The 26,716-nt window shown below is 37.5% G+C and overlaps 1 protein-coding gene and 1 pseudogene across 1 annotated transcript in view; both read right to left on the bottom strand.

Annotated features, from left to right (window-relative positions):
* NSMCE2 (NSE2 SUMO ligase component of SMC5/6 complex) overlaps positions 1 to 26,716 on the bottom strand; it is a 250,892-nt gene that overhangs the window by 76,727 nt on the left and 147,449 nt on the right.
* Positions 13,453 to 15,707, bottom strand: LOC110193296 (beta-enolase pseudogene; annotated as a pseudogene).

The following is a 26,716-nucleotide window of genomic DNA, read 5'->3' as shown; positions in this document are numbered from 1 at the left end:
TGAAGCAGAGAGGAGGGTCAGCTAGGTGGTGCAGTGGATAAAGCTCTGGCCTTGGAGTCAGGAGCACCTGAGTTCAAATCCGGCCTCAGACACATGACACTTACTAGCTGTATGACCCTGAGCAAGTCACTTAACCCCAATTGCCTCACCAAAAAAAAAAAGGTGGTCAGGAACCAGTTGGATTACCCAGCAGAAATCTGTAGAAGTGGCTGTCATCTGGATGGCTGTAAAACAACTTGCTCTTTTTGGTTCAGAGCTGGCACTGAACCATTCCTTATCTTCAAACCTAGCCTTTGGCTTCTGCCCTGGAACTGTGCTAACTGGTAGGCATTAGCTCTACCTGGCAGGGCCTGGCCAGCCCACCAGCCTTTTTATTTTTTCCCATTCTACCACAAGCAAACCCATCCCTCCCCTACATACATTTCTCCCCTCTTGCTCTGAGAACAGTAATCAAATAATATAAACACTGATCCTGAAAAGTGCAGATCAATCAATTGCTCTATGTCTTTCCATTCATTATCCTTATGACTTCAACCTTCTCTGGCTACCAGTACTCCACGTGTGGTCTCTATCAGAATTTAAACTTCCTGAAAGGAGAGACTGGCTCTCTACTGTTTTTGTATTCACAGCACTTCATACAGGCTCCAGAACACAGTGAGAGCTTAATCAAGACTGTTTCACCCATCCATTCCTCTATATAGAAGTAGAGGAGGTGAGATTCCACAGTTGGGATCTAGAAAACGATGAGCAACATCTAGACAAGGTGGCAAGGGAATTTAGCATAGAGGACAGTGTACAGCTGAACTGGTTAACTACACATTCAAGACTCTGAAGGGAAGAAAGTGACAGCCTGGGAAAACAGGAAGGGGGTGGAGCAACCGAAAGTTGCAGAGAAGACATTTAGGAGGGGTGAGGCACAGGGAAAGATGAAAGGATAAAATACCTGCTCCATAATTAACCAACCTACTTTCATCTTAAATCTCTTCCTTTCTTACTCCTTCCCTTTTCTGGCACTGGTTAAGACCTGGCTCCCTCCTAATGATACTGCTTCTCTGGCTGCCCCTTCCAGTACTGTCCATCCATTCTATCATGCCTCATTTCCTCCCTCCTTGCCTTCTTCTTACTTCCCCCAGCCCCATGATGGAACAGTCAGAGAATACTTTTAGCTCCACGCTGACACTTCCAGGCTCTTCCTTTACCATCATCCCTCAGCAGTCAATCCCCTTTTGAAGTTCTTACTAATCAGATTAATTACCCAACCCAGATACTGTTGATGGTTATCTAATGACACCTTGCCCACTGCTACAACCAAGGTCATACTTCTTCCTTCCACAATGAGTTCAGTGCCTTTCCCAGTCTTCCCACAACTTCTGCTCTCACATTAAGTAACTTCAACATGCATACTGATGGTCCCTCAAATACCTTAACTCTAAGTGATTCAATCTCCTCAGTTCTCATGACCTACTCCTCCACTCAAACTCATGTACACACAAAAATGGTCATACCTTCTTGCTGTCAACTGACCTATTACATAGACTTCCATGTTAATGAACTCTTAAAAGTCCTTTATAAAATCACAATTTTTTATGATTTCATCTTTCCTCAGGCCTTATAACCTCTAACCCTGTTCTTCATCCTCACTCTGAACTCCATTCCCCGTACTCTTCAGTTCTTTCCTACGACAGCAACCCAAGCACTGGCTACACTCCCCTCCCTTCTCTACGCAGACACCTAGAAAAATCAGTTCAACTCTACATTGTCTCCTACTCTTTAATCCCATAGCCCCTTGTTCTTTCAACGATTACATCTTGCCAAACACCAACTCTGAATTACTTCCACCATCTACTTTCTTTGTTCCTATTCAGGCTGTTGAAAATCACAAAACCATGGTGATTTGGTCCACTACAAATTGATGTTACCTAATCTCAAATGGAACCTCATTATAACAAAGCAATCATTTTAGTATTGATTGGTTTACCATATCTATTCCAAAACTTTTCTTTTCAAGCCTCCCAAAGAATTCTCTTCCCCAGCCCTTTCTGATGAAGACCTTGCCTCAAATTTGACTGAAAAAACTGTGGCCATTCATCAAGAGCTCACTCTTCTCCCCTCCTTATCTTACATCACTCAGTTATCTCCTCCTTTACTCTTGCCTCTGATGCAGAGATCCCTTTCCCTGACAAGACAAACAATTAGTAACAAAAACAGCTAGCATTTTAAAAATGCTATATGTAAGGTTCACATATATGATCTCACTTGATCCTCATAATCACACTGGGAGATAGGTGCTATTATTATCCTCATTTTACAGATGAAGAAATTGAGGCGGAAAAAGACTAAGTAACCACTCCATATGCATCATTGATCCAATCCCTTCTGTCTCCTCCAAAAGACTGTCCCCATTTCATCCTCACTTTCTCTAATCTGGCTTCTTCCCTGCTGCTTACAAAATACCGATGCCTCACCCATCTTTAAAATGCCTTTACTTGATACAACCCCACTAGTTATGGTCCTCAATCTCTCTCCTCCTTCCTGGTTAAGCTCCTTGAGACAGTCATCTATGCTTGTTGCCTCCACTGCCTCTTCTCTCACTTGTTTCTAAATTCTCTGCAATCTGGCTTCCAACCTCACTCAACTGAAATTTCTGTCTTCAAAGTTATAAAGAATTTTTTAATTGTCAAATCCAATGGTCTTTTCTCAATCCTCATAATTCTTGATCTCTCTGCAGCCTCTGACACTGCTGATCTGACACTTTCTCCTCCTGGATCCTCTCTCTCCTCTAGGATCTCCTGATGATGTTCTCCTGGTTCTCTTACCTATCTGAAAACTCCTTCTCAGTCTCTTTTTCTACATTTTTAGTCATGTCTTGAATACTGACAGTGAGTTTCTCCCCAGGGTCTACTCTGGGCCCTCTTGTCTTTTCCTTCTACACTATAATCTTACTTGGTGATCTCATCAGCTCCCATGGATTCAATTATTTTTTCTATGATGATTCCCAGATCTATCTATAGCTGTTACCTGTTGCCTGAGCTCCAGTACCACATCACCAACTATCTTTTAGACAAGGAGTCCCATGAGAGCCAGAGGAAAAAAGAGGTTTAAAACAGCCAGTGTGGTGAATGGGACAGAGAATCAATAAGGGAGGAGTAAAAGGACTGCCTTACTGCTGTGAGGATACATTTGAGATTTGATAACATAAACTTGTAGTGTTTTGTGACTTCCTCTAACTTTGTTCGATAGAGTCAGAGTAGGAGCTAAGGAAACAGAAAATGGGAGTAATCCTGGGTTGGGGTATGCCAAGGTGTGACTGGCTATACAGAATCCTCAAATTACAATATGCAGAACCAACTTTTGTACCCACTGGGAGATAAGAATAGTTTTTACATTTTAAAATAAAGTTTTCTCGTAGGTAATAGTGTAAGAACCTTTCGCCTTTCTAGGTGAACACAGGCTGGCTAGCCAGATTTGGCCCTTGGGCTATAGTCTTTCATCTCTTTGAAATGCAGGTGGAAGAAGAAAAGATGGCAAGTCCCTGGAGTGGAATGATGGTCAAAAACAAGGATCAGAAGAAGTTTAATGGACCTCAGTCCTGGCAATGGCCTGCAATCATCAATGAAGGAAGCAATGCCCTAGAGGTCTGCTCCATTGTTGAATGGATTGTCTTTCTCAGGTCTAGGGCAGTAGGTATATATATATATATATATATATATATATATATATATATACATGTGTATATAGATATATATAGATATAGATATATATATACATGTGTATATAGATATATATATATATATACATGTGTGTATATATATATATATATATATATATACACACATGTATATATATATGTGTGTGTGTGTGTGTGTATGTGTTGGGGGTGGGGGGGTGTTGTAAAAAAAATTTTTAGATTTTATTCTGAACTTAAAGACAAAAAAATTATTTCTATACATAGAACATAAAGAGGTTATTAAATCATGAACCTACATTTGATACCATTTGCTTTTTTAAAATTACATAATAAGTTATACATACTACATTCAAAACTGTCCTGCTTGTCTGTTTTGATTCCTTCTGTTCTCTTCTACTTATTTTTAAAACATGTTACGATGGCTTTTTAGGGGTGGGTGGGGAGAGGGTTTCACTACTGTAACCCAACCACCTCTAATTAACTGAAAGAAAAAAAACCATCTTGTAACAAATAAGATGTCTCTGCATCTTGTGGCCATCACCTTTCCATCAGGAGGTAGGCAGCATGCCTCACTAGAGGTTCTCAGGAGGAATGGTAGGTCATTGCTTTGATTAGATTTCTTAGTCTCTCAAAGTTATTTTTCTTTCCCACGTTGTTTTGCTTGTAAAAACTACTCTCTTGGCTTTGCTCATTTCAATGTGTTCATACTACCCAATATTCTCTATTTGTCATTACTTGATGATGGAGAAGTTGGAGTCAGGAAGACCTGACTTCAAACCCAGACTTAGATATGTCTTGGCTGTGTGGCCCTAGGCAAGTCACTCAAGCTTCCTCAGCTTTAATGTCCTCATCTGTAAAATAGGGATAATGGTAGCACCTACCTTTCATGGCTGCTGTGAAGATCTAATGAGATAAAATATGTAAAGTGTTTTGCAGACTTTAAAGAATTATATAAATGCTAATTATTATTATTATTGTTATTTCCTATGGTATTAACAATATTCTATTCCATTCACATATCACAAACTGCAGAACCACTCCTCAACTAAGAGATTATCTAAGGAACCCCTTTAAATTCTAGTTCTCTCTTTTTCTTTTGTTTTCCTTTTTATCTCCCCTCCTCCCCCCTACCCCAACTCTGCCTTTCATCTGGAAGTTCATTTTGTTTGTGACAATTCTCTCCCTCATAACTTTCCCTTCCCCACCTCTGCTTGTTTCCCTGTTGCATTTGATGTATTTCTATGACAAACTATTTGTGTGTGTATTCAACTCTCCTTTCTCACTTCAGATAAGAAAGAAGTTCATCTGATGCCCATGCTCCCAATCCCTTCCTCCAAGGTTGTTTGTTTTTCTTCTTAGACACCCCAATTATTAGAATTAACAAGTTTTACTCCATTCTTCCTACTTTCTACACCAACATATTCCTCTTTTTACCCTCCCTTCCACTCTGAAGGAACTGTTTTCCTTATTTGACTCTCTCAATACCCTTTGAAAATACTAAGGTTCTGAAGGGACAATCATTTCTTATTCCCCCTTAGAATCTTAGCACTGTACCATCATATAACACCTTCCAATTGGTCAAATAAATGTATATTTCTAGGCTTCTCTAGATTTTTTGTATTTGTATTTCAAACTACTCAGTTCTGATTTTTTTTCATCAGGAATGACTGGAAGTCCTCTATTCCATTAAAGATCCATCTCCCACCTGCAATATTATATTCAGGTTTGGAAGGTTTTTATTACTTATAAGACTAGCTCTTTTACCTTTTGTACTATAAGATTTCCTCTTATTTATAATAAAGTTTGCCAGACCACATGTGACTGTGTCTCCAGTTCCTTGGTATTTGAATTCCTTCTTTGTGAATGCGTATGGTATTTTTTTAAATCTGACACAGAAGCTCTAGATTTTGGCTATGATGTTCGTAGGATTTTTCTTTTTGAATTTCCTTTCAGGAGGTGATGAGTAAATGCTTTCTCCATTTACTGTCTGGTTCTGATAACCCTGGGGAGTTTTCAATTATAATTTCTTGAAATATAACGTCCAGGCTTTTGTTGTTGCATTATAGTTTTCGCAGAGTCCAATGATTCTTAAAAGATCTTTTTTTAAAAATTTCATTTTTATTTTCAGTTTCAAATTGTCTCCTTCCCTCCAGCCCCTCCCACATCCACTGAAAAGGCAATTTGGAGGAGGATAGGCAAGAAAAATAAAGAAAGGAAAAAAATGTGCTTCACTATGCACTCTGAATCCATTAGTTCTCTATCTGGAGGTGGTTAGCATTTTGTACCATGAGTTCTTTGGAGTTGTGGTAAATTACTGTATTGATCAGAATTATTAAGTTTTTCTTGATTATCATTACAATATTGCTGTTACTATGTACATTATTGTCCTGATTCTGCTCACTTCACTCTGTATCAGTTCATATAAGTCGTCCCAGGTTTTTCTGTACCATCCCTTCATCATTTCTTGCAACACAACAGTATTCCCTCACATTCATACACCATAACATATTCAGCCATTCCCCAACTGATGGACATTTCCTCAGTTTCCTATTCTGCAATCTCAAAAAGAGCTGTTACAAATATTTTTGTACACAGGGTCTTTTCCTTGTATCTCCTTGGGTTATAAAGACCTAGTAGTGGTACTGCTAGGTCAGAGGGAATGCAGAGTTTTATAGACTTCTGGGCAGAGTTCCAAATTGTTCTCCAAAGTAGTTGCTCCACCAACACTGCATTAATATACCTATTTTCCCATATCCCCTTCAGTATTTGTCATTGTCCTTTTCTGTTATGTTAGCCAATCTGATGGATGTGAGGTGGTATCTCAGAATTACTTTAATTTGTATTTCTCTAATTATTAGTGATTTATAGCATTTTTATATGACTATTGATAGCTTTGATTTTTTTCTCTTAAAGTTGACTATTCATATCCCTTAACCATTTATCAACTGGAGAATGGCTCCTTTTTTTTTTTTGGTGAGATAATTGGGGTTAAGCGAGTTGCCCAGGGTCACACAGCTAGTAAGTGTCAAGTGTCTGAGGCTAGATTTGAACTCAAGTCCTCCTGATTCCAGGCCTCGTGTTCTATCCACTGTGCCACCTAGCTGCCCCTGGCTCCCTTTTTAAAATTGACTCTATATATCTGAGAAATGAAACCTTTGTCAGAGAAACTTGCTATAATTCCCCCCCCACCAGTTTCCTGCTTTTGTTCTAATTTTGGCTTTATTGGTTTTATTTATGCAAACCCTTTTTAATTTCATGTAATCAAAATTATTCATTTTACCTCCTGTGAACCTATTGTTTGGTCATAAACTCTTAGTTCTGACAGGTAATTTCTTCCATGCTTCTCCAATTTGCTTACGATATCACTATATCTAAATCATGTACCTATTTTGAGCATAGCTTGGTATATGGTGTGAGGTGTTGGTCTACGCCTAGTTTTCAGACAACTTTTAAGTTTCTCCAGCAATTTTTGTCCAACAGTGAGTTCTTGTCCCAACAGGATTTTTAGGTTTACAAAACAAGTAGGTTACTGTGCTTATTTGCTTCTATATATTGTATACCTATTTTATTCTATTGATTAACCCCTCTAATTCTTATCCAGTACCAAGTTGTTTTGATATTTAATTTTTTATGATACAGTTTGAAATTTGGTACTATAAGGCCCCTTTTTTCATGTTTTTTAATTGATTCTCTTGATAGTCTTGACCTATTGTTCCTCCAGATAAATTTTATTATTTCTTCCTAACTCTACAAAGTAATTTTTTGGTAGTTTGATTGATGTGGTACTGAATAAATTATCTCATTTTGACAGGTTTTCCAGATCAGTTCTTTCTGATATCAGAGCTTACATTTCTCTTAGTTTTTTTTTCAATCTTTGGAATTTGTTTTAATATTTCTTGCCATCTCACAGAGTCAATAATTTTTGTTCCAGGTTTGGTCTATTCTAGCTTTCAGAGATTCCATTTTTGGGGTAAGATTAACCACTTCCTCTCCTAAGCTATTTATTTTCCCAATTCTTTCCTCAAGAACTTTTATTTCATTTATATCTTGCTTCACTTCTTCTAGGTATTCATGTTGTCCCTGTGGAAAACGTATTTTGTCCTTTCAGTCTCTGCTCATAGTTGCTATCAATTAAATGTGAAGTAATTTTTTATATTCATTAGTGTTTTGGGTTTTTTGTTTTTGTTTTTATTTTTTAACTCATATATATATATATATATATATATATATATATATATATATATATATATACATATATATGTCCAGCTTTACTTCCTGAACTGAGGTTTTAAGTCAAGTTTTCACCCCCTATTACACTTTTGGGTGGGGTGGTTGGCCCTGCCTGCTTTCTCCATAGATCCCTTGGATTTTTATGCAGACTTCCATGTTATGGGTTTAGCCCCATCCCTGGATCTTTGAGATTCAGAGCACTGTATCTTTAAAACTCTCTCTGGTGTCTTAAGACAGCTATCTTGGTAGAAAGTTTTATTTTTCTCATTTCATACTCGTGAACCATGTTTTCTAGCATATATTTTGCCATCTTCCTCTTTGCCTAAATTTGCCTTGCATTCACTTATGATTAAAGCATATGTTGATTTAAATTGGAAGGCTTAATGAGTTCTACACAGTATTTCTTTTAACTTCTCAACTTACGCACTAGTTTTTGGCATGTAAGCTGTAATTACCATCATGGTGGTCTCTTTACTATGACATGAAATGATCAAGTATCTTATGAAATTATGTTTCATATTGTCTTGGGACTTAAAATAAATGACTCTTCAGCACCTTTATTTTCCTCTCAAAAGTGAAGCTATGAGTTATCCTTCCATTTAGCTATAACTTTCTTTTATCTCTTGATTCTATTAAATCAACAATGTAAAGACTGATATGGTTCAGTTTCTCCAATGTTATGTCCACTCATTGGTCACTGGTCAACAGCTAAGCTAATGTTTCCAGACTACATAAAAAACTGATTAATTCCTAGCACCCTCTGCCCCACCCCCTTTTTCTCTTTACTACTCTGCCACAAATACTGAAGAAAAAGAAGGGGACCTCACAGACCTGATGTCCTTTGTGTACTTTTTCAGTTGGTTGCCATGGCCAATTAATTCATTACCAAGTTGCTAGCCTACTGATGACAAGCCACTCAATTTTAGCTAGGTTGGTTGGCCTTTGGCAAGAAGATGTAGTTTACTGCCAGAATGATTCCTAAAGTCTTTAGAGCATGATAGAACCTGCTGGAATTTATGTTAATGCTGGCATAACCTTCACAAACCCATCGAATTGAGAGCAAGGACTCTCTTTTGCCTTTCTTTGGATTCTCAGTACTTAGCACAGTTCTTGGAGCACAGCAGACACTTAATAAATGCTTATCAACTAACTCTGACATTATGAGACATCACAATAGGACTTGGCATTAATTATTACTACATACACATGTATTAACTAATTTCTGAAAAATCATTTGACAAAGTCTCTCATGCTGGACTTGCAAACAAGATGGAAGAAATATGGGCCAAAGGATGGCACAAGTAGGTAGATTATTGAGAACTTACTGAATGACCTAAAGAGTAGTCATTAAATGGCTCAGTGTTTACTTGAGAAAAATGTCTTTAGTGGATTGCCCTAGGAATCTGTCCTTGACCTTGAACTGTTTAACATTTTTTATCAATGACTAGAATAAAGATTAAATGGCATGCTTGCAAAATTTGTGCATGATACAAAGCTGAAAGGTATAGATACCATGTTAGATGAAAGAATCAGGATCCAAAAAAATCCTGACAAGTCATAACTGAATCTAAGATGATAAAATTTATTACAGATAGATCTAAAGTCTTATCCATGGCTAAAAAAAATAATTTCATAATTTCACAATACTCTAAGGGAGATACAGATAGAAAGCAGTTTATCTGAAAAAAGATCTAGGGGCTTAGTACATTACATACTTAGATATATACCAGTGTCATACAACAGCCTCCAAAAGCTGAAGTGATCTTAACCTTCATTAAAGGAAGAGTAGTGTTCCAGGTACCATATTTTAGAAAGCACATGGGTAATTTAGAAAGTGTCTATAGAAGGGTAGTCAGGATGTTTGAGGACAGTGGTTATCAAAATGTTTTGTTACTCACAGTATAGTAGGAACCATGAGGAACCATGGTTCCTCACACTGATTGTTTAAGTTGGCAACAAAGAAGAGTGACAAGGCAGTCTGGACTCCAGACAGCAGGACCTCAGGACTCCTTCACCTCACCTTTTGTCCCCACCCAACACCCTCACTTTCTAGAGCTCCTACAACCAAGAAGGCAAACTTCCTTCCTAAGCCAAACCAGGAAGAGCAGGCAAAAAACTGCACCTAGAGAGAAGGGCTGGGAAATAGATCTTAGGGTCTGGAAGTTTTGCTGCACGTTGGGTAGGGATGAAAGGAAAAAGAAGTTGGAGAATAGGGGGTTTCATGGCACACCTAGTGAACACATCCGATTATGCTATAAAAGGACTGGCTGAAGGAACAAAGGATGCTTAATCTGGAGAAGGGAAGATGTAGTAGCAGTGATTACTGTCTTTGGTTATTTGAATGGAAACCAAATGGAAACTGGATTAGTATTGCTCTGATTGGCCCCAAGGGTAGAAAGGGCTAAGAGCTATGGGGAGAAACACAGAGAAGCTAATTTTGTCTCAATCTAAGGAAAAATTTCCTAACAATTAAGAGTTATCCAAGAGTGAGATGTGCTGCCTTGGAAAATAGTGAACTCTTCTTCACTTCTTCAAGCAAAAGCTTGATAACTACTTGTTATAGAGTTCATTTCTGTTTAGGTTAAAAGCCCTTCCAATTCTGAGATGCTTTGATTTTAATCTTCTAACAATGCCTTGAAGTATGTAGATCAGACATTATTAGTCCCAATATAGAGATGAGGAAATTTAAGCTCAGAAAAGTCAAACAGTAAATAACAGCCTAGGTCTTCTGAGTCTTCGTGTAGTATGCTTTCCCTTACACTAGGGAAGGGAATAAGCAATTATATAGAACCTACCATGTGCTGGGTTCTCTACTAAGCACTTTTTACAAATATTATTTTATATACTCCTCACTAAAAGGTTGGTTCACGTATATCTCAAAAAAGAACACAATATAAAGAAACGTAATTGGTTTTATTTCAGTTTTTTTTTATGCTGGAAATAGCAGCATTCATTCTTTTATTTGTTATATTTCAATATTATTTTACATGAAAGTACTTTGTAAACCTTAAAGTGTCATGTAATAATAACAACAATAATAGCTTACATTTATATAATGCTTACTATGCGTCAGGTACTGTGCTAAGAGCTTGACAATTATTTCATTTTATCTTCACAATAACTAGGAGACAGATATTATTTTACAGATGAGGAAACTATGGCATACAGAAGTTAAATGTCTTGTCCAGGGAAACCCACCTAGTAATGGTCTGAGACCAAATTTGAACCCAGGTCTTCTTGACTCCAGGCCCAGCACTCTATCCCAGCACTGAGTCACCTAGCTGCCTCATAATAACATATAAATATTATTATTTTTCTTGTTATTTATATGACACTTGTGCTTTTTAGTTTACAAACCACTTTCCTAACAACTTCATGATCTAAGTAATACAGTATTATGTCCTCATTTTACATAAGAGTCAACCGTAGTCATAAAGCTAGTAAATATCTGAATTAGGACTTGAACCCAGATGTTTTCAGTCCAGGTCCCATGCTCTTTCTGTCTATTACTATAGTAACATGCCCCAAAACACATGAAGATATTTCTTTACAACACCTAATATCCTGATCAATTCAATTAAAATGTATTTATGAACCTATGTATATACATACTATTCTGAGGCCAAGGACAGGATGGGAACCAGGGAAGAGATGGACCAATTGGTCCTAAAGGGGAAGACAGATAACAAGGATAACTTGCTATCCTTCTCCCTTCCCCACTCCTCCTTCCCACAGATGAAAGGAGGGATAAAGTATATCCCTGAAGCAAGGGGGAAGGAGTACATACCAGACAAGAGATGAATAAAGAGATTGCCCTGCATCAGGAAGGCCACAGTAGACAATGGAAAGTATAAATTTGTAGTGGAACAGCTTTGCTTCTTTTTCCATCAAAAGTGAAATATTACAGGAATAGAGGAAAAAATACTAGGTTATGGCAGAAGAGAGTCCAAGGAATCTAGAATTTTGTGTAGAATGCTATTAGAATAGTTGGTTCCTCATGGAATCAAGGCTGGGGTAAGTCAAATTATCCTAAGGGGGGTAATTGATTTCAAAAAGCACTGAGAGGTTAACTGACTAAAGGTTCCTATGTATGCAAAAAGTAGGTTCACTGAGTGCAGAGGAATGAGAGAAATTACAGAAAGATGGCTGCAACTGGAGAGAAAAAATATCAAATCTGAGATATTGTAGGTAAAATTGTAACAATGCAGATAAGGTACAGAAAGCGGGTGATGTATAGGTGGATAGGAAGGAAAGCTAGTTGAAATGGAGTAGAAATGAAAGCCAGCAGGATCCAAGCTGACAAGGAAGACTAAAGTCTAGGTATTAGAAGAGGAACAGAATTTAAGAGTTGGAAGGGATATCAGTGACCAACAATTCTAACCAATATCTGAAAAAGGTTCCATTTTACAACATACTTGACGAATAAATGATCATTCAGTCTTTCCTTGCAGAACTCCACTAAGGAAAAACCCACCACCTGTTGAGTTAGTGCATTTTACTTTTAAAGATCCCAAATTATTTTTAAGTTTTTTCCTTATTCCAAACCAATACTGGCCTATTTGCAACTTCAACCAACTATTCCTAGTTCTGCCCTCTGAGGCCAAGCAGAACAAGTATAATTTTGTTTTCGCTTGATAGCTCTTCAGATATTTGAAGACAGTCATCATGTCTCTAGAGCCTAACTTTTCTTAAGGCTAAACATCCCCAGTTCTTTCAATTGGTCCTTACTTGGCATGAATTCAAAGTTTTTCACTATTGGTTGCCTTCTTTTAGATTAGGGTTTTTTTAACTTTTTGTGTGATGGAATCTTCTGATAGTCTGGTGAAACTTCTGGACATCTCAGAATCATGTTTTTAAATGTATGAAATAAAATATATATAGCATTAGAAAGGACAGTAATAATACTGAAATACAGTTCTCAAACTATTTTAAAAACTAAGTTACAAACCCCTGGTTTAGATACTATCCAGTTTATCACTGTACTTCCTAAAATGTTGCCCTCAGAACTGAACCCAATAATTCAGATGTGGTCTGACTAGGGCAAAGTACAGTGGGACCATGACTTGCCCCAACCCAGACATTAAAGTTTTCTCAATGCACCTCAGGATCAAATTATCTTTTCTGGCTGTTATATCACACCACAGACTCATGCTGAGTTGGCAGTCCACTAAAATTCCAGGGCTTTTTTTAAAGCTCAATTGATGATGTGGGCTTGGTTTGGGGCTCTCTTTTATCCATTGCTTTACTTATTTCTCCCAGCTTCCTGTCATCTACAAATCTGAGAAGCATGTTTTTATCTAAGTCATCAACAAATGATATTAAGGTCAGGAAGTATGTTAATAAGGACTGGGGAAGAAAGGAAAAACATGACTAAGTCACTGAAGGAATCCAGGGAATTTCAAAACTCATCTTCAAATGAGCAGTTGGCAATAAATTAAACAACAGTCTTAGAACATCTGAGATGCACTGATTCTTAGTAAGAAAAATTAAATTGTGGTCTCTAAAACAAAAGACATATTAAGCAGATACACGTATACAAAATGCAGAAATATTTATGATTATCCACATGCAAAATGTGGCTCATTTGAAAAATAGCAGATGGCACCTATTCAACAACAGAAAACAATAAAATTAACTTCTAAAAACTATTACTGAAATTAAAAAAAAACAAACTAAAAAAACTTAGTTAACAAGCAGTTAAAATCAAATTAGTAAAAAATAAAAACCTTTCACTGAGATAAAAAAATCAATAATATTATTCTGCCATACAGTTGTTGGGTTTTTTGGGGGGTTTTTGCTGTGCAAGTGCTTTATTGAGAGGAGTGGTAGAGATAGTGATGGACTCAGATGCCTCTGTTGATCTAGGTACATGGTGCCCTCCATTTACTTGGCCTTGGGGTTACAGAACTTCCACCCAGCAAAGACAGTCTTGTCTCCAAGATACTCCTCAGTCCTCATGAGCTGGTTATTTTCGGCAAGATGCTCAGAATGGCAGGGAGGTCCCGGTCTTAATCTGGCCAGTGCAGAGTCCCACCACCAGATCACCTATGAAGATGTCTTCTGTTTCTCCAGATCGGTGGCTAACCATCACTCCCCAGCCATTAGTCTGTACCAGTTTGCAAGCCTAGATGGATTCAGTGATAGAGCCAATTTGGCTGACTTTCAGTAAGAGGCAGTTACAGGCTTGCTTTTCCACAGCTTGGGCAATGCACTTGGGGTTGGTGACAGTGAGGTCATCACACACAATATGAATGTCAACTCCAGAAAGAAATGAAGTCCATGTGGCCCAGCCATCTTGATCAAAGGGGTCCTCAATGGAAACCATAGGGTAGTTCTTGATAAAGCTCTTATATAGCCACCCCAGCTTCTCCCCAGAGATGTACTGGGCAGGATCATTGGGGGATTTGAAGTCAAGATCATATTTCCCACTTCTACAGAACTCAGAGGCAGCAACATCCATGCCAATCACCACCTTTTCTGGGTAACCAGCTGCCTGGATGGCTGTTTTCAGCAACTCCAAGGCTTCATTGTTCTCCAGGATGTTGGGGGCAAACCCACTCTTATCACCTACATTTGTGGCATCCTTCCCCATACTTAGCCTTGATGATAGCTTTTAGATGGTGGTAGACTTCAGTCCCAATACACATCACCTCTATGAATGATGCAGCCCCCATTGACAGGATCATGAATTCCTTCATAGCCATCTTGTTTCCAGTATGGGATCCCCCACTGATTACATTGAAGGCCGGTACTGGCAGCACAAGGTCTGGATTCCCAGCAAGATCTGCAATGTGTCTGGAGAGGGGGACTCACTTCTCTGCTGCTCCTGCATTATACACAGCCAGAGACACACCCAGGATGGCATTGGCTCCAAACTTGGATTTGTTCTCTGTCCCATCAAGTTCAATCATGAATTTATCAACTTGTTCTTAATCCACAACACTCAATTTCTTCTCCTGTAAAGCAGAGGCCAAAGTCTTATTGATGTGTTTCACAGCCTTCAGCACCCCTTCACCCAGGTATCTGCTTTTATCTCCACGTCTCAGCTCCAGAGCTTCGTAAATCCCAGTGGAGGCCCCACTGGGTACAGCAGCTCTGAATCAGCCTTTGGCTGTATATAGATCTACCTCTACTGTGGGGTTCCCCCTAGAATCTAGGATTTCTCCTGCAAAAATCTTCTGCATTGCCATGGCTGCAGACACAGCTGGTGTTCCTTGGACAAGGTCTGGGGGTATGGACTACTGCTGGGACAGTGTCCTCTGTCATACAGTTTTTTAAAATTCAATGAAATGTAGAGTAAATTTTTTTTGGGGGGGGGCTAGGCAATAGGGTTAAGTGACTTGCCCAGAGTCACACAGCTAGTAAGGGTTACGTGTCTGAGGCTGGATTTGAACTCAGGTCTTCCTGAATCCAGGGCCAGTGCTCTATCCACTGCGCCACCTAGCTGCCCCTAGAGTAAATTTTTTAAAAACTTAAACTCTAAATAAAATTCTTACACTGTGTGTCCAGAAGGTGTGGACCTTACAGTGTACATAAAAATTTATAATAAACAATTTTCAACATCAAGTGGAGCCACCATACTTGGATTCTAACATCACAATCTTAGGTGAGTTTATAGAAGAGGTACAAATAACTCTAAAGAGAACAGTCTTGGACAGATACTGCAAATGGACAATGAGTTATTGGGCCCAAAATTAAGCAGGAGGAGAAACAGGCTAGATGGCCTATAGGAAATTACAGAGCTCCTCAAAGGTCCCCACACTTCTCACTGAAATAAAAGCACTTCATTTTAATAGCAATATTCTTCTAGTATTGTATGATTCTGATTTACAGAACACTACAATTGCTGAAAAATTAAAACTGACTATCACACAGAAGGCAACAGAGGGGTGTATGGTAGGTGTGAGCAGACTATAATTCGTAACAAAAAAGAAGCTAGGAAGGAGAACAAAAGATTATCATCACCAAAATGTATTATCCAAGAAGTCAGACTGGTAAGAGTGAAGGATAACCCTTTAAAAGATAGGTTGTGTGTTTCACTGACATCCTCGTGATATGTCGTGAAAAAGTAAGAAAGGCTTTCATTGGGCAGAAACCTTGCAGTAAACTTACGTGTAAACATGTACAAGATGGGAAGGCATGGATAGGCTATGTTTGGCATCACTGGGCAGAACACAGCTCCTTGAGTACTCAAGTAACAGCAGAGACTTAAGTAGTGCTTTAAGGTTTGCAAAGAATTTAATATCCATTATCTCATTCTAAGTATCATAATTACTCTATGAGCTAGGTAATATAAGGATTATTATCTCCATTTTACAGATGAAGAAAATCAGCTTTAGAGCAGTTAAGTAACTTGTTCATGGTAACAGAAGTAGTAAGCATCAAAGACAAGATATGAACCTATGTTTTCCTGACTTCAAGTTAAGTACTATGTTAAGTACTTCATGTTAAGTACTATGTTACTCTGCCCTTCGGTGTACAGTCAAGTACCAGTCATGTATGTGCCAGTATGGTTACAAATAAAGTGGCTCATCCCTAAGAAGTTGCTTTTTTACCCCCAAACACAACACTGCATGAAAGAGTTAACAAGCAATAAAGGCCTACTAACAACTCTCCATTGGTGGAGTGTTCCTCCCCACTAATGAAATCACATGTCCCAGAAGGATTTAGTTCTATGCGCTTAAATATAGTATGTAGATCTATGAGCTCAATGGAAAAAACATCTGGATTCTACATCTGGAGTCAGAGGACTTCAGTTTGAGTCCTGTCTTTGTTGTATATTGCTTGATCTTGGGCAAGTCACTTAAACTCCTCTAGCTTCATTTTCCACATCTGTACAATGCAAATTAAAACGCTAGGCTATCTCCCAGGTTGTGGTGAGGCTCAAATGAAATAATGTACATCAAGTAAACTGTAAACTGCAAAACCCTTTATAAAGATAAACAATAAGGAAGCAGAAAGGTGTGTGGAAGAAACAGTTACAGATTCTGAGTGATAAATCTTAATAATAAACATTGTACCCTCTCCTTTGGTTTCTAAGACAACATATCTTCCTTGTCGGCCTCTTTTACCTGCTCCAATTGCTCCTTTTCTACCTCTTTTCCTGGTTCTAAATATACACCTCCAATTGTACAGCTCAGCTCCAACCAGATATTCCACCAGTACTTCAAACTCAACATCCAAAGCATGCCTCTTTTTTTTTGCCAGTAGTGCAACCATTCATTAAATCTCCTATAACCTGGGTGTTATCTTTGATTCTGCCCTTCCCCTCACCTCTCCATACAAGGCCTGATTATTGAATGATAAAGCATTTTTTAAATGTATGTGTCAAGCACTGTGATAAACATTGGGAATACAAAGAAAGGCAAAAATATGCTCCCTGCTCTCAAGGAACTCACATTCTTATGGCATAAGACAACACATAAGGGTAAGTTTGAAGAGAAGAGTATGGTATAGGGGGTGACATGATGTATGAATGGCCAGGAAGTGCCATGGAAACCTGGTAAGATAAGGCAAAGATGTGACAAGAGCTTACCTATTGAAGTCCAGCATCCCAGGGGCAGAGTCCAAGATTATGGTGGGAAAGGAACAGGGAGATGGTATGAATACAGGCATCAGTGTTGAATTAATATGGTCTAGTAGAAAGAACACTGGACTAGTAGTCAGGAGACCTGGGTTTCCATGCTGACTCAGACATCATCTGTTAGCTAATATTAGGTGAGTTGCCTTCAGAGTCACAGTTTCCTCATCTGTAAAATGGGGACAATACTTGCCCTACCTAAGGGTGGCTTTGCAAACCTTAAAAGCACTACATAAATGTGAGCTATTGTTACTGTCATCATCATTATTATTTCCAGCGCTCTCTATTCTATTGTCTTGACACTGTTAAAGGCCTTCATTGCCTCCTACCTAGACTGCTGTTGCCTTTGTCTGAAATGACTTCCTGTTTGCTTTTTTCCTACTCTTTAAATTCATGAACTACTACATTTTGTATGAAACCTTCCGTCAAAGAAGGAAGTCTGTGCCTTGCTATATAATAAATAGTAGGTGATAAGTATATCCGTTGTTTTTATATATGCCCTATGCCCCTACTAAGGATCTTATCTAAACCTTGTACTCACCTAGGAACTAGCAAAATGATCGGCACACAGTAGGATTTTAATAAATGTGTGTAATATTTGAGTAACCAGAAGTAGACTCTACTCATTTAGTTTCACAGCTTATAATATGGCTATTCTACATTACAGGTAAGGAAATCAAGTCACAGAGAGTCAGTAACTAATCCCAAATCACAAAGTAAAACAATGAAATAGTCAGAATTTAGAAATCACAGTCTTTTACTTCAAACAATTCATTTCTTGGCCTTCTAAATTAAATGATAATAGATGCCCAGTGATACAACTCAATGGATGAGGTAGAAACTACAGAATAAACCATGAATTAAACAAAATCAGCTACAATCTCAAATATGTTCATAAACTATATTCTAGAAAGGAAGTTTAGGAACAAATTTCTCAAATCTTTGGAACTAAAAACAAATTTAGGACACTGTATGAGGAAAGTTCCCACAAAAGCTAATTTTGTTTAATGAACTAACCATGAAGGCATTGTGAAAGTATTGTGCAACTCAATGCTTAGCTAATTACTGTGAGATCAAATAACTGTTACCATAGTTACTACACACTGTTTTCCACAATAACTTTTATCGCTTCAATAAATCTTTGTGACGCAACAAATATAAAAAGTTTACTGTAACATGACTATAATGTTTTGGAAGACATTTACTTACGACTGACCTACTGAAATTATGATGTTCCCATATTTGCCAGAGAACAATGAATGCAATGTCAAGATGCATTTGGAGTTTCTTTGCCAAATCAGAAATCCTCAAAAATTGAATTTATCTAGATCCATTATCCAATAAGAAAGGCAATGACCCTCTTATGTAGATACACTAAAAAGTGTCATCAGTGTATACATTATTAGCCTTGTACTAGGGTACTAAGTAAAATCTTTCCTAACAAAGACTGTTTAGTTACATACAGTGATATCATTATACCACTGGCCAATTAACACAGTAACCGTTGGCTCCTTGGGTGCCCTAGGGGGTGATATTTGACTGTATACAAAGAAATCCCAAAGACCCTTAGCTTCAGAACAGCTGTGTCCTAAAAACAGAGAATTTCAAAACAGGAATGGAACATAGAGAAGATGTAGCACAGCTGCCCTTGCTTGGCATGTTTCCAGAGTTGTGATTCGGAGACATACAAAATGCTATGACACAAAAATCACAGCACAGATAAGTCATGACCAGCCAACAGATCACTAGTCTATGTTGTCTGTCATGAGATACAAGAAAACATAAGGAAAAGTGGGAGCCAAGCAATGGGAAACAGGAAATTCTGAAGTTTAATATCAGTTCTGCCAACGAGTATCTACATGGCTTTGGGCAAGTCACGAAGTTACTTGTGTATATTTCCTCATCTATAAAACAAGGCAATAATCTCCACCTACCTCACAGGGATGGTGTTCAGATTAATTATTGAATGTTAAGTTCTTTGAAGATATAAAGTGTTAAGTGTTATTACCATTAAGCTGAAAATCAAAACAAAGACCTGTTTGCACAGTTATTAATCCAGCAAAGTTGAGGGTTAATATAAAAAAATATATTATATATAATATATGTAATATAATAATATAAAAATCATGCATTATTATATTAATAGAAAGTAGGTTCTAATTTCATAATGCTGGTGTAGTCTAGAAATCTATGCATAAGAGCTGATTCCTATCTAGTTGATATTTTTTAAAAGGGAGAAGAGCCAAAGTGATTTTTAAGACTGAACTTTCAAGGTCTCAGTCTCTAAGTTCAATATGCACTACAACATTTTCCAAGCAGTTGTTGTACAATGAATAATGAACCAAAGTTGGAAAACATGCCTAAGTCTATGCCTATGTCTATAATTTCCCTTTTGTTGGAGATGGTCTTGTCCTAGATTGCAAGCCTCCAGAGGGCATATCTGTCCATTGGTTTGGAAAAGCACCCAGCATAATTCAATTCAATTAACTAAATTTATTAATCAACAACTGAAGCAAGATAAATGTACCAAGAGTTAATTAATTAACCCATTTCAATGTGGATATTATTGGCTTAGGATGTCTTGTTAACAGTGTCTAACCAAATGTGAAGTCTAAGTAAAGTAACTACTATTTTTCAATTTGTTTTCTAAGAAACTTAGGTTTAGTTTCTAAAGCTTTTAAATCCGAGCATATTTTAGGAGATGTTGCCAAGAAGCACTGCACAAAACAAGAATTATAATGATTTTGGTGAGAGCTATATGATCATGGAATCTTCTTGTTCTTGGGCCCCTTGCCCTGAAGAAAGTCCTTTTCATCAGCTATCACAACTATAGGATTCAAATAAATTATGTGAAGAGAGAACCACATCAGGGTAAAGAACAGAATCAGTCAATCTGGCTTTAGGCATCCCAAAATACAGAAAGGAAAAGGAAAACCACATTTCACCTCCTTAATTCAGAGTCAGCCATGGAACACTATTTGTTATAACAACTTAATCATTTGTAGCAGAATTAGTCTCTTCTGAAGAAAGAAAAAGTACTTGACAACATGTAATCCAATTTTGAGTAGTGACAGAATAGACATGAGGAGTTTAAATAGACACAAAAAATTAAAACATGGAAGGGAACAGATAAGAACTAAAGCATAGTAAAGCATGTACATATAAATTATCATCATAAACAGAGTCTGTGACTGGAATGACTTTATTAGCTGCCTATGATCATCTCCTCAGCTCGGTAACAGAAACTACCATAACTGCCCTTCTTTCTTTGGTTCCCTGTTCTACTTTCCCATGAATGTTACATTTTATTTTCCTAAACCCAAGTGCACTTTGGTTATCATGACTCATTATTGACTTTTTACAGCATGTGGTCTTATGGATCACCTCTGCTCCTTCACCTTTCCTATAATTCTTTTCTACCTTGATGTTTTGCAAAATCACACTACTCTGCTCACTTCACTTGGTAATCTTATTTTAGGGCAGCTTGGTAGCACAGTAAATGGAGCACCACACCTAGAGTCAGGAAGACCTGAGTTCAAATCAGGTCTCAGATATTTCCTAGCTGCTATGTGGGCATGGGCAGGTCACTTAACCTTGTTTGCCTCAGTTTCCTCATCTGTAAAATGAGCTGCAGAAGGAAAACCACTTCAGTATCTCTGCCAAGAAAACATCAGAGAATTGGACACAACTGCCATTTCCTTTTACTTCCACATGTTTCAGTAAGCATGTTCAATGAAATCAAACGTATGCAATCAACACTACTATGCTATGCACAGGTGATTAGGGACCACTGAAATGCAACATAAGGCAGGAACGACAGAGTTTTCCTGGTGGGTAGAAGCTACGCCAAGAGAATAATCGTATAAATTAAGAGGGAGCGAGGTGGTGAAGCAGATAGAACGCTAGACCTGGAATCTGGAAGGCCTAAGTTCAGATCCTGCCTCAGACACGTAGAAGCTGTGACTCTGGGCAAGTCACTTTCACCTCTCTTAGCCTCAGTTTCCTCATAAAATGGGGATGAGAATAGGGTTGTTGTAAGGTTCAAATGAGATAGCATAAAGTAAAATGCTTTGTACATCTCAAAGTGCTACATAAATCTTCATCACTGTTGTTATTATCATTATTCAAAGGTCATAGACCATGCCATTTCACTAAGAAAAACAATGTCACCAACAAAAGAGGCAGAGCCAGAGAACAGATAGCTAGTTCCCTGAGAATCAAAGAAAGCTTGCTATTTCCACCACAGCATCTTCTGGCTTTGGGAAGAGTCATAATGACCGAGGTCAATGTGGGACTCCTGGCACCTGGGGCTGCAGCACTAAAAAAAAAAAAAATCAACAGTGCTTCTTGGTGATTAAATAAACTAAGAAAACTTGATGGCAATAATCATGGGATAGAGAAGAAGAATAAAGGTCCTCTAATCATAAAAACTGGTTAGGTATAAAATTCATTCACTTTTCCCCTTAGGAACATTTGGTTTACTGGTGTTATTTTCCAGTGTGTTAATAGGATCAATGAGAATCACAAAATTACTGAACTTCAGGGTTTAGAGATCACTTAGTTCAGCCTCCTGATTTTAAAGATGAGGGAAAATGACCTAACTGCAATAGAGACTGGATAAGAATTCCTATCTGTTGAATTTAGTCCCATGACTGAACTTGTATTATAGGTTGTTGCTCACAACATTAAGCATACATTGGAGTTCAATAAAGACTTGTTGATGAATTAATGTTTTTACTAGTGGATGATTTGCTAATTCTAGTTTTTTACCCAATATGTAAGAATGTACTAATTTTCCTACAATCTTATTCTTGAGGTAAGATGGGTGAAGGTGTGAGAATCTAATAATTGCCAACAACCTGATCAGGTAAGATGAAACCTAGGGAAATTGGCAGAACTTCGAACACACTTCAATAGTTTTAACAGTGCATACCTCTGCATTTTGTTTTCCTTACCAAGAAGTTTCACTTTCGTATTGGCTATATCCTATATCCAGTGGGCAGCCTGTATTCTATTCTGACCAATATTTTAATTGATTGGCATCTGCGTTATAATTACAGAACACTCTCCAAATCATTATATAAATGTGATCTTGCAAAATGCTTTTCAAGACATCTAAATTGCTCCTCTTATTTCCTTAACTGATTAGCTTTTAACCAATGTAGATCTTTTCTCACTGACCCATATTCAAAGCTAATCTTTAAATCCCCTGGTTATACAATCTTGAAGGATTAAGTATTCTGAGAGAAATTAGATTAGTTTAGACAGAAAAAAATTCACATGCTACAAGTGTTTGGATTAATTTAAAATTAAAGTTATAAAATTAAGAACAGTAAAGCATCTTGAACTTTCATATTGTCTTGGTTAAGTGGCACCTATCTTAAATAAAAATAAAGTTGCTGATATTTGAAAAGTTACTCTTCTAAAATTACAAACTTAATCCAATGACAACTGTAAAAAGAATGCATAAAAGCAAACTAGGAATTGTAAAATGTTTTCACATACATTCTGCGCTTTCTTTCTACAGAGGATCTACAGTGAATCTGAACATATATAATTAACTTTCAAATCCAGAATAAGAAGCTTAGAATTTTCAATCCATTGAACTTGATCCCCTTTTCTTTCCTTACCTAGATTAACAACACTGGGGTTGAGCTTGCATAAACTTGTTCTATGCAGCACCTCTCACACTGGTAATGCTCAATAAATGTCAAACAATGAACTTTAGTTTGGATAACTACAAGAAAAAGAAAATCACAGGTAATTACACGATTCTCTGACAAGAATGGCAATGTGGCTGACTCATGAATCTATGACCATTTTTCTCCTTCCTTCACTGAGATATAAACAACATGGTTTCTTTTTTCCTAGCTGCATAACCACTTGTAATTTTAAGTTACTAAGTTTCCCCAAAGGCATGGCCTTTATATATAGACTTTAACAAAATTCACTTGTCTATAACATGGATTAGATATAATTCTTACATGCTATATCTTAGTTATATGGTAGAGGATATTTTTAACCTTAAAAAAATCTCTCATAGTATAAATGTCAAAGAACAAAAGAAAGATGCACAGTTATCCCCAAAGAATAAAAGTAGACTCTTCCAAATCCTGCTGCATAAAATCACACTTACTCTTCTCAATCTGGTAATGTGGACATTCCCAAAAGTTATAACTTTGACCCTGCTCTTTCCCCATATTCTCACTTAGCAATCTCTTTCATATCTCTGGCTTTGACTATCACTTCTATGCAGGTAACTTCCAAGTCTCTGTCTCCAAATCCTACCTCTCTTCTGAACTACAGATTCACCTCCTCAAATGCTTGGATCTTCACCTGGATGTTACACCAACACCTCATATTCAACATCATATACAAATCCAAGCTCATTATATTTTCCAAATTAGTTCTTCTTAAATTCTATTTTTCTGACTTCATTATTTATTTCAGCAGCACCACTATTTTCCTAGTTGCTCATCTTCTTAATTTGGGTATTTTTTTTTAACTTTCCCCCCTTTTCCCTCATATATAATTGGATAACTAGTACTATTCATTCCAACTTAAGCATACATATCAAACCTGAAGATTAAAGGACCTTTATAGGTCAATTATTTTAACTCTCTCATTTTCTTTTTAAGAGATGAAGAAACTAAGAAGATGAAAACACTAAGCCCCAGAAAAGGGGGGAGATGACCCATCAAAGATAAAATAATTAAGTAACTCAGTCAGGACTTTAAACCAAGGTACTCCAGGGGGCAGCTAGGTGGCGCAGTGGATAGAGCATCGGCCCTGAAGTCAGGGAGGACCTGAGTTCAAATCTGACCTCAGACCAAACACTTCACAGTTACTAGCTATATGACCCTGGGCAAGTCACTTAACCCCAATTGCCTAAAAATAAAAAACAAAACAAAAAAATAAACCAAGGTCCTCTAAACATAAATTCAATTCTTTTTCTGTGTTCCGTACAATACTTTGCTCTCCCCCAACATGTCTCAAATCAATCTATCAATTAATTAAGTGCCTGTTAGGAGTTAGACACTGTGCTAGGCACTAAAAACATACTAACAGAAGTAAAACAGCTCCTGTTCTCAAGGTGCTTACATTAGAACACACAGTACAAGGCTCTTCTGATTACCCTCTTAAACTACTGCAGTAGTCACTAATCATAACCAAGACCTTACATTTCCCTTTTCTTTCCTCCTCTACTCCCTTGCCCATTCTACTCTGCCAAAGGAATTTATCAAGTCATTTATAAAAAAAAAAAAAGGCTTATGGCCCACTAGCCAAAATCCAACTTCTTTTTCTGGTATTTGAGCTTCATTCTCAACTGAATGGATCAAAAGGAGGAAGAATGAACCTCACCCCACAATACACACACACACACACACACACACACAAGGTTAGGTACACAAATACACTTTACTCAACAGGGTGAAAATGGAAGAGGTGGGATTTGAAGGATAATAGATTAAGGGAAAGATTGGACCTAAGGTAAGCCCTAAGGAAAATATTTATAGCAGTTCTTTGTGCAATGTCAAAGAACTGGAAATGTAGGGCATACTCATCAACTGGGAAATGGCTAAACAAGTTATGGTACATGGATGTGACAGAACACTATCATGCTCTAAAGAATGATACAAGGGATAGTTTAAGAGAAACCTTGAAAAACTTGCACAAACTGAGGAAAAGTGAAATGAGCAAAACCAGGAGAACAAGCTATTCAATGACAACATAATGGCAAACAACTTTTTAAAAACTTAAGAACTGATCAGTGTAATGACCAACTATGATTCCAATAAACTAATGATGAAACATTCCCTCTACCTCCTTATGGAGCTAAAAGACTAAGAGTGTAGTATGAGACTTTTTTTTTTGACATGACCAATGCAGAAATTTGTTTTGATTGACCATGCATATTCTTTCTTTTTTTAAGGTGGTGGGGGGAGGATGAAAAGGAGAGAAGGTAGATTTTTGCTGGTTGAAAAAAAAAATAAAATTGAATTTCAAAAATAAATTTTTTTTAAAAAGGAAATGCAATGAAGCCCCAAGGAAGAGATAGGAGAAGACATCGTCCTCCACCCAATTGCAGAGGTATGTGGGAATGGAAAAGGGGAGAATTCATAGGTGTGGAACATTGCATATATCGTGTGTGTGTGTGTGTGTGTGTGTGTGTGTGTGTGCGCGCGCGCACGTGCGCACATACACATTTACATATATATATGTAAATACTTTTGCTGATTTTATTTTCTTGTTCTGTTATGGAATGACTTTCTAAAAGGGAGTATGCAGGGTTAAATTAGGCAATGCAAAACCACAAAATATCAATTAAGAGGTTTGTTTTTGTTTTGTTTTGTTTTTGTTTAAGAAAAAAGTAGAAAATAGAGTTGAACTAGATAACTAAAGAGTCAAGACTGGAAGGTAAAGAGAGTATAGCTAGGGCATGAGTGATGGTTTGGGATAGTTCTGAATAGTAGAAGTACTGGAGGACACATGAGGATGAAGAACACACTTACTACATAACAAAGAAGTGAGTTTTCTCCAAATTTTTATGTGTAAAACTGTCCCTGTTAAGTGTCCGTTCAGCCTCTACTTAGAAAAAACCTCCAGGGATGCTGAGACAGCACTCTAAGGCAGATCTAACTGTCAGAAAGTTTTCTTTCATACGATGCATAATTTGTTTCTCTGAAACTTCTACCTTGCGTTCCTAGTTCTATTCACTGGGATCAAGCAAAACAAGTCTAATTCATCTTCCATATGACAGACCTTCAAATACTTGAAGATAGTTCTCATGTCTCCCTTATACCTTCTCTCCAGGCTAAACATTCATCTAGCCACTAATCTGGTCATCAATCAACATGTATTTCTACAAGCCAGGCATAGTGCTAAGTGGTAGGCATGTAATGAACAGTTCCTATCCTCAAGGAGCATCCATTCCAGTGGAGGCAAAAATATTTCAAAAAATAGGTATATAGAAGATAGATATAAAGTAGATGGAAGTTAACTTCAGAGGGAAAGACTAGAGCAGCTAGAGGGACTAGCAAAGGCCTCTAACAAAAGAGAGGTTTGAGCTGAGTTTTGCAGGAAGCCAGGATCACCTTCTGGATTCACTCCAGCCTGTCAACACTTTTTAGTATATTAATTCTGTCATCTAATGCATTACTCTCATTGATAAAAATGTTGAATGGAATGCAATAAGTCACTGAGACATTCCACTAGAA

This window comes from Phascolarctos cinereus, unplaced genomic scaffold, assembly GCF_003287225.1.
Source record: "Phascolarctos cinereus isolate Bilbo 61053 unplaced genomic scaffold, phaCin_HiC Scaffold_4;HRSCAF=312, whole genome shotgun sequence".
Classification (NCBI taxonomy): Eukaryota; Metazoa; Chordata; class Mammalia; order Diprotodontia; family Phascolarctidae; genus Phascolarctos; species Phascolarctos cinereus.
Note: the sequence above shows the minus strand (reverse complement) of the source record. Positions and strands in the feature narration are given on the sequence as shown.